The 9,101-nt window shown below is 37.2% G+C and overlaps 1 pseudogene; it reads right to left on the bottom strand.

The window, feature by feature from the left end:
• Window positions 1-8,588: 8,588 nt before the first annotated feature.
• LOC136327960 (U6 spliceosomal RNA) lies at window positions 8,589-8,701 on the bottom strand (annotated as a pseudogene).
• Window positions 8,702-9,101: the final 400 nt, after the last annotated feature.

Below are 9,101 nucleotides of genomic sequence, written 5' to 3'. Positions count from 1 at the left end.
CTTTTTTATTTATAATATGATTCTGAGATTTTAACTTCCTTGGATTTACCAGCTATGTGTTATTTTTGCTTATTATACTTATTTCCCCCTTTGCTAATTTTGGGGACTATTTTTTTTTAAATAAATTTTTATTAATGGTAATGAGATGACATTAATAAATCAGGGTACATATATTCAAAGAAAACATGTCTAGGTTATTTTGTCATTAAATTATGTTGCGTACCCCTCGCCCAAAGTCAGATAGTCCTCCGCCACCCTCTATCTAGTTTTCTGTGCCACTCCCCCTCCCCCTAACTCTCTCCCTCCCTCCCTCCCATGTCCTCCCTCCCCCCACCCCTGGTAACCACCACACTCTTGTCCATGTCTCTTAGTCTCATTTTTATGTTCCACCAATGTATGGAATCATGTAGTTCTTGTTTTTTTCTGATTTACTTATTTCACTCCTTATAATGTTATCAAGATCCCACCATTTTGCTGTAAATGATCTGATGTTATCATTTCTTATGGCTGAGTAGTATTCCATAGTGTATATGTGCCACATCTTCTTTATCCAGTCTTCTATTGAAGGGCTTTTTGGTTGTTTCCATGTCTTGGCCACTGTGAACAGTGCTGCAATGAACATGGGGCTACATGTGTCTTCACGTATCAATGTTTCTGAGGTTTTGGGGTATATACCCAGTAGAGGGATTGCTGGGTCATAAGGTAGTTCTATTTGCAGTTTTTTGAGGAACCACCATACTTTCCTCCATAATGGTTGTACTACTTTACATTCCCACCAACAGTGAATGAGGGTTCCTTTTTCTCCACAGCCTCTCCAACATTTGCTATTACCCGTCTTGTTGATAATAGCTAATCTAACAGGGGTGAGGTGGTATCTCATTGTAGTTTTGATTTGCATTTCTCTAATAACTAATGAAGCTGAGCATCTTTTCATATATCTGTTGGCCATTTGTATCTCTTCCTGGGAGAAGTGTCTGTTCATGTCCTCTTCCCATTTTTTTATTGGATTGTTTGTTTGTTTGTTGTTGAGTTTTATGAGTTCTTTGTATATTTTGGATATTAGGCCCTTATCTGAGCTGTTGTTTGAAAATATCATTTCCCATTTAGTTGGCTGTCTGTTTATTTTGATATCAGTTTCTCTTGCTGAGCAAAAACTTTTTATTCTGATGTAGTCCCATTCATTTATCTTTGCCTTCACTTCTCTTGCCATTGGAGTCAAGTTCATAAAATGTTCTTTAAAACCCAGGTCCATGATATTAGTACCTATGTCTTCTTCTATGTACTTTATTGTTTCAGGTCTTATATTTAAGTCTTTGATCCATTTTGAATTAATTTTAGTACACGGGGACAGGCTGTAGTCGAGTTTCATTCTTTTGCATGTGGCTTTCCAGTTTTCCCAACACCATTTGTTGAAGAGGTTTTCTTTTCTCCATTGTGTGTTGTTGGCCCCTTTATCAAAGATTATTTGACCATATATATGTGGTTTTATTTCTGGGCTTTCTCTTCTGTTCCATTGGTCTGAGTGTCTATTTTTCTGCCAATACCATGCTGTTTTGATTATCGTGGCCCTATAATATAGTTTAAAGTCAGGTATTGTAATGCCCCCAGCTTCATTCTTTTTCCTTAGGATTGTTTTGGCTATTCGGGGTTTTTTATAGTTCCATATAAATCTGATGATTTTTTGTTCCATTTCTTTAAAAAATCTCATAGGGATTTTGATGGGAATTGCATTAAATTTGTATATTGCTTTGGGTAATATGGCCATTTTGATTATATTTATTCTTCCTATCCAAGAACAAGGAATATTTTTCCATCTCATTGTATCTTTTTCGATTTCCCTTAACAATACTTTGTAATTTTCATTATATAGGTCCTTTACATTCTTTGTTATGTTTATTCCTAGGTATTTTATTTTTTTTGTTGCAATCGTGAAGGGGATTATTTTTTTGAGTTCGTTTTCTAATATTTCACTGTTGGCATATAGAAAGGCTATGGACTTTTGTATGTTAATGTTGTATCCTGCGACCTTACTGTATTGGTTTATTGTTTCTAATAATCTTTTTGTGGAGTCCTTCGGGTTTTCGGGTTTTCGATGTATAGGATCATATCATCAGCAAAAAGTGATAGCTTTACTTCTTCTTTTCCGATATGGATGCCTTTTATTTCTTTGTGTTGTCTGATTGCTCTGGCCAGAACTTCTAGCACCACGTTGAATAAGAGTGGAGAGAGTGGACAACCCTGTCTTGTTCCTGATTTAAGGTAGAAAGTCCTCAGTTTTATGCCGTTTAATAGGATGTTGGCTGATGGTTTATCATATATGGCCTTTATCATGTTGAGATATTTTCCTTCTATACCCATTTTGTTGAGAGTCTTAAACATAAAATTGTGTTGTATTTTATCAAAAGCCTTTTCTGCATCTATTGATAAGATCATGTGGTTTTTGTTCTTTGTTTTGTTGATATGGTGTATTACGTTAACCGTTTTGCGTATGTTGAACCATCCTTGAGATTCTGGGATGAATCCCACTTGATCATGATGTATTATTTTTTTAATATGTTGTTGTATTCGGTTTGCCAGTATTTTGTTTAGTATTTTAGCATCTGTGTTCATTAGAGATATTGGTTTGTAGTTTTCTTTCTTTGTGCCATCCTTGCCAGGTTTTGGTATGAGGGTTATGTTGGCCTCATAAAATGTGTTTGGAAGTATTGTTTCTTCTTCAATTTTTTGGAAGACTTTGAGTAGAATAGGAACCAAGTCTTCTTTGAATGTTTGATAGAATTCACTAGTATAACCGTCTGGGCCTGGACTTTTATTTTTGGGGAGGTTTTTAATAATTTTTTCTATTTCCTCCCTGCTGATTGGTCTGTTTAGGCTTTCTGCTTCTTCATGACTCAGCCTAGGAAGGTTGTATTATTCTAGGAATTTATCCATTTCTTCTAGATTGTTGTATTTGGTGGCATATAATTTTTCATAGTATTCTACAATAATTCTTTGTATATCTATGATGTCTGTGGTGATCTCTCCTCTTTCATTTTGGATTTTATTTATTTCAGTCCTGTGCCTTTTTTCCTTGGTGAGTCTTGCCAAGGGTTTGTCAATTTTGTTGATCTTTTCAAAGAACCAGCTCCTTGTTTTATTGATTTTTTCTATAGTTTTTCTGTTCTCTATTTCATTTATTTCTGCTCTGATTTTTATTATCTCCTTTCTTCGGCTGGTTTTGGGTTGTCTTTGTTCTTCTTTTTCTAGTTCCTTAAGGTGTGAAGTTAAGTGGTTTACTTCGGCTCTCTCTTGTTTGTTCATGTAGGCCTGAAGTGATATGAACTTTCCTCTTATTACTGCTTTTGCTGCATCCCATAGATTCTGATATGTCGTATTTTCATTTTCATTTGTCTGTATATATCTTTTGATCTCTGCGCTTATTTCTTCTTTGACCCATTCATTTTTTAGAAGTATGTTGTTTAGTTTCCACATTTTTGTGGGTTTTCCCCCCTCTTTTTTGCAGTTGAATTCTAGTTTCAAGGCTTTATGATCAGAAAATATGCTTGGTACAATTTCAATTTTTCTAAATTTGCTGATATTGTCTTTGTGGCCCAACATATGGTCAATTCTTGAGAATGTTCCATGTATACTAGAGAAAAATGTATACTCTGTCGCTTTGGGATGAAGTGTCCTGTAGATGTCTATCATATCCAGGCATTCTAGTATTTCGTTTAAGGCCACTATATCTTTATTGATTCTGTGTTTGGATGACCGATCTAGAGCCGTCAGCGGTGTATTGAGGTCTCCAAGTATGATTGTATTTTTGTTAGTTTTTGTTTTAAGGTCAATAAGTAGCTGTCTTATATATTTTGGTGCTCCTTGGTTTGGTGCATATATATTAAGGATTGTTCTGTCTTCTTGATTCAGCTTCCCCTTAATCATTATGAAATGACCATTTTTGTCTCTGAGTACTTTTTCTGTCTTGTAGTCAGCATTATTAGATATGAGTATTGCTACACCTGCTTTTTTTGGGGTGTTGTTTGCTTGGAGTATTGTTTTCCAGCCTTTCACTTTGAATTTGTTTTTATCCTTGTTGCTTAGATGTGTTTCTTGTAGGCAGCATATAGTTGGATTTTCTTTTTTAATCCATTCTGCTACTCTGTGTCTTTTTATTGGTAAGTTTAATCCATTTACATTTAGTGTAATTATTGACACTTGTGGGTTCCCTACTGCCATTTTATAAATTGCTTTCTGTTAGTTTTGTATCTAGTTTGATTCTTCTCTTTTGTTTTTCTATCATTTGTTTTTGTTTGTTTGTGTTCCATACTTCTTTCCTCTGTTGCTACCTTTTTTAAGTCAAGTGTTTTTATGGTGGTTTTTTCAAGGGTGGTTACCATTAAGTAATGAAAAGGGTACCTACCATATTCATTGTAGTACCCTATCTTATAAGTATTTCTGCACTTCATCGTCCTTTGCTACTGTTAATCTCCATCCTCTCCCCCCTTTTTTTCCTTTGTTGTCACAGTTTAAGTTTGGTTTTATTGTGTTCTTGGTGGAGCTGTTACTTGTGGTGTTCTTTTCTTTTGTTCTTTGAATCTGGTTGGAAAACCTCCTTTAGTATTTCCTGGAGTGGGGGCTTTCTGTTGATAAATTCTCTCATCTTTTCTGTATTTGTGAATGTTTTTATATCTCCTTCATACTTGAAGGATAGCTTTGATGGGTATAGTATTCTTGGCTGAAAGTTCCTCTCTTTCAGGGCTTTAAATATTGGGGTCCACTCTCTTCTAGCTTGTAGAGTTTCTGCTGAGAAATCTGATGATAATCTAATAGGCCTTCCTTTATATGTTGTACTCTTCTTTTCCCTGGCTGCCTTGAGAATTTTTTCTTTGTCATTGGTTTGTGTCATCTTTATTATGATGTACCTTGGAGTGGGTTTGTTGGGGTTAAGAAAACTCGGTGTTCTGTTTGCTTCTTGAATTTGAGGCTTTAGTTCTTTCCACAGGCTTGGGAAGTTCTCGTCTATTATTTGTTTGAGTATATTCTCCATTCCCTTTTCTTTCTCTTCTCCCTCTGATATACCTATTATTCTTATGTTATTCTTTGATAGAGTCAGACAATTCCTGTAGGGCTTTCTCATTTTTTATTATTTTTGAGTCTCTTTCTTCTTCTGTCTGTTGTGCCTCAAGTTGTTTGTCTTCTATTTCACTAATCCTATCTTCAATCTGGGCTGTTCTGTTAGCTAAGCTTGTTACCTTGTTTTTCAGCTCGTGAATTGAGTTTTTCATTTCTGTTTGATTTGTTTTTATAGTTTCAATTTCCTTGGTAATATATTCTTTGTGTTCATTGAGTTGTTTTCTGATCTCCCTATATTGCCTTTCTGTGTTTTCTTGTATCTCTCTGAGTATTTTTAAGATTTCTATTTTAAATTCTCTGTCATTTAGCTCCAAGGCTTCCGATATGTTAAGTCTTTTCTCCATAGATTTTTCCACATCTATTTGTGTTACCTCTCTTTCTTTTGTATCCATAATATTCGATTTCCTCTTTCTTATTGGCATCTGAGGGTGTCTTGTTGATAGCACTAATTAGAATTAATAAAGAGTAAAAAGTAAAAAAAAGAAAAAAAAGTAAAATACCCCACAAAAAAAAACAGTAATAATTTATTATTTCCCCCTTTTTTCTTTCTTCTCTTTCCCTCCTCTCCCCTCCTCAGGGAAATATCGTGCCTATAATGAAGGGCCTGATTTGGGGTGAAGAGTTCAAGGGGCAAAAAAAGGGAGTAGGGACCTACTAAATGCAAAAAAAAAAAAAGGAAGAAAATTTTAGACAAGCATAAGATGATTTGCTTGTAAGTGATGGTCAACTAAGAGATATAATGAGAGGGATAAGAGGGAACCAGAAGAAAGGACCAAAAAAAGAATAATAAAGAAGAAAAAAATAAAAATAATAAGTAAAAATCTGTTGTATTAAGTGGAGCGAAGACTAAATACAATGGAGACCTTGGGTTGGGAGGACCCAAAATGCCACAAAAATAAACAAACAAGAAAAAAACAAAAACAAAAGCAAAAAAGAAAAATAAAGCCAAAAAAGGCCTTGAGTCCCAAATTAACTAATTTGTTCGTGATTGAGGATTAAATGGGAGGAAAGTAAAATGAGAAAAGAAAAAACGAATAGAAAGGAAAAAATAAGAAAAAGAGAAAAACGAAGGAAGAAATAAAAAAGGAAGAGAAAAAAACAAAATAAAGCAAAAAAAAAAAAAAAAAAACAAAACAAAAGAGGAGAGAGTGAGAGTTAAGTGGTTTGGAGTATAACCTTAACATTAAAGGAGGGTGAGGATGAAGAAGAGAAATAAAATGTAAAATTTTATTGGGTAGTGTAGTTCAAGAAAAGGGAAGCATAAGATGGGCAGAGAATAGAAGGACCGAGGTGGAGGAAATAAAGGCAATAAGATAGAAGAAACAAACAACAACAACAAAAAAATTAGTGGAACAAGTTGTAAAGTCTGTGGATTTTTCTTGATTTTGAGAGGTTAACTTCTTCCTTTTTCTTTTCTCTCCCTCTTCCTGGTCGGTGACTCTGTACCCCAGGCTCTGCCCCTGTGTCACACTTAGGTAGGGATTTGCAGTTGATGGGATTCTATGGCAATGTCATATAATTGGCTTTAGTCTTGCTGGTAGTCAAGGCTTGTTGGCTTTTCCAGGGTCCAACGATGAGAGAGTTTGCTTTCCTGGAGTCTCTCTCCTAGTCCCCCCTTCCTGAATTAGCAGCCTGGTGATCCAGCTATAAGGCTGCAACTGCTTCTGCCTGGGGAGTAAGAGGCTCAAAGAGCTGGGAAATCCCCACTCTATCCCCACTCAGTGCAAGGCTTTGGGAAAGGCTCTGGCAGTCAGAGCCTCCAGTGTAATCAGGTGGGGGTGGGAGTCAATTGTTGTCAAGGTGACTGTTCAGTGCCTAGCATTCAGTTGGACCTCTCAACCAAGGCTTTCCACACTTTGTAGCCTGTTTTGGCTGGGAAAAAGAGGCACTAGTCTCTGCTTGTGACTAGAGTAGTATAGATCTTATTATCTGCCAAGTCCTTCTTGTTAGCGTTTATCCCTGAATATGGAGGCTCTATCAATCATAAGTTGCCCCCGCCCCTTTAGTGAGAGGCACTGAAAAATATCACGCCTCTTGTCTTGGGTCGCTGAACTAAAAGAGATCTTATCAATTAGAACCGAGGGTGCGCAGATTTCATGGGTTAAGCTAATTTCAGTGATTGGGTCGCAGTTGTGCTCCCGAAGGTATTTTAGGCTGCCTGCGCGCGCCCCCCCCCCCCACGCTTGATTGTTAGCTTGAATGGCTGGGTGAGGTGCCCCGCCCACAGAGAGAATCTCCCAAGTAGGGAAGACCACCCTGGTGCCTCTCCCGCTCGCCCTGCCGCTGGCGGCTGGATCGCACCAGGCGCAGGATAATGGGGCACCCTGGGTGTGCGGGCCAGTTGGGCGCTCTGGGTGCATGGAATGCCCAGGGCACATGTGCGAATGGGGTGCTCCGGGCACCGGTGGCTGGTGACTTTCACTCCAGTGTGCGGGCCGCTGGGAACGTTAGCGGTGCTCGCTCTGCAATCTGACCGGGTGCGCGCCTGCAGCTGCTAGATGCTCTGCTCCCGAGTGTGGGCGGTGCTCGCTCTGCAACCGGACCGGGCGCGTGCCCGCGGCTGCTCGCGGCTCCCGAGTGTGGGCTGACTCACCACAGGCGCACTCCCTTGCAGCTTGAATGAACGTCCCTGCGGTAGCTTCCTCCACACCCTCGTCTCTCAGATTCAAGTGATAACAGTCCTTTTGCTTTTAGTTTGTGTGGAACTCCGGAATGCTCCGAGGATAAATTTTTCTGTTTCTAGTTGATAAATTTGTTATGATTTAGGGGAGATCTGTCGGACACGCTGCTCACGGCGCCATTTCTGTGACGTCACTCTCGGGGACTATTTTAATCTGTGTTTTGTTAGCAAAAATCATGCTACTGGAATAAGAATTTGAACTTATAATTCTATCAAATAGTAGGGAACAAAAATTGGTAAACCTAGAGCTGAAGGACTAGAAAAAGAATTGCTATGATATCAGCTAAAGCATAGGCTAAAGATGGGGGGAAAGGCCACAAACCATAGTGACTTTCAATAAGTTTCCTTCTCTTTTCCCTGGAACTACACATCAGGGAGGTTCCAAGCTATTTATCTGACTAGCACTACCTCAGAGTTCTGCCTTCATACTTTTACTTTCATTCCTCTCAATAAGAAACTAGTTTATGCAAATACGGAGAAGGGAATTCCATTGAAAGCATGCTCTAGTTTTAGAAGGAAGTGATCATAATTCCAAGTTGACTATTGGAACTTCACTACAGGCATGGAAGCCTGAGATTCACGTGATCATTCAAAGATCATTGCTGTTTCCCGAAAATCTAATAATGCAAGCGTATCATTAAGATATACCATACCCACAATTACACACACACACACACACACACACACACACTCAACTCAAAGATCTGCCAATAAACTTGATATTATAATTTTGACCAGAGAAGAGTATTCTTATTTTATGGAACTGATATGAAAACTAAAAAAATTTTATTTGCTAAAAAATTTTATTTTAAAATGTCATAAAATATTTGTGTGTCACCTTTCACAGGGGCCATGCTAATCTTCTCTGTATCGTTCCAATTTTAGTATGTGTGCTGTTGGAGTGAACACCGTCATAAAATATTTGGACTTAATTTCTGTGATTTCCATTAATATTAAAGAAGTGAATTATATAACTTGTATTTAATTAAAATTAGAAACATCTATAATTTATTTTAGATTAGATTTAGATCTACAAGAATGTTGCAGAGAAAGTAATGTTTTTGTATACAGTACTCCACATGTATATACAAGTTAGACATGATTATGGCACAATCATCATAACAAAACACTGATATTGATACATTATTATATACTAAAGACTATACATTATTCAGATTTCTGTAATTTTTAACCTAATCTCATTTTTTTTTCCAGGATCTCATTCAGAATATCCTATTACATTGTATGTCATGTCTACTTAGAATTCTCTTAATTGCCATAGTTTCTTACAATTTCCTTGTTTCTAATG

The sequence above is a fragment of the Saccopteryx bilineata genome, chromosome 2, assembly GCF_036850765.1.
Source record: "Saccopteryx bilineata isolate mSacBil1 chromosome 2, mSacBil1_pri_phased_curated, whole genome shotgun sequence".
Lineage (NCBI taxonomy): Eukaryota > Metazoa > Chordata > Mammalia > Chiroptera > Emballonuridae > Saccopteryx > Saccopteryx bilineata.
This window is presented reverse-complemented; position numbering and strand designations above follow the sequence as displayed.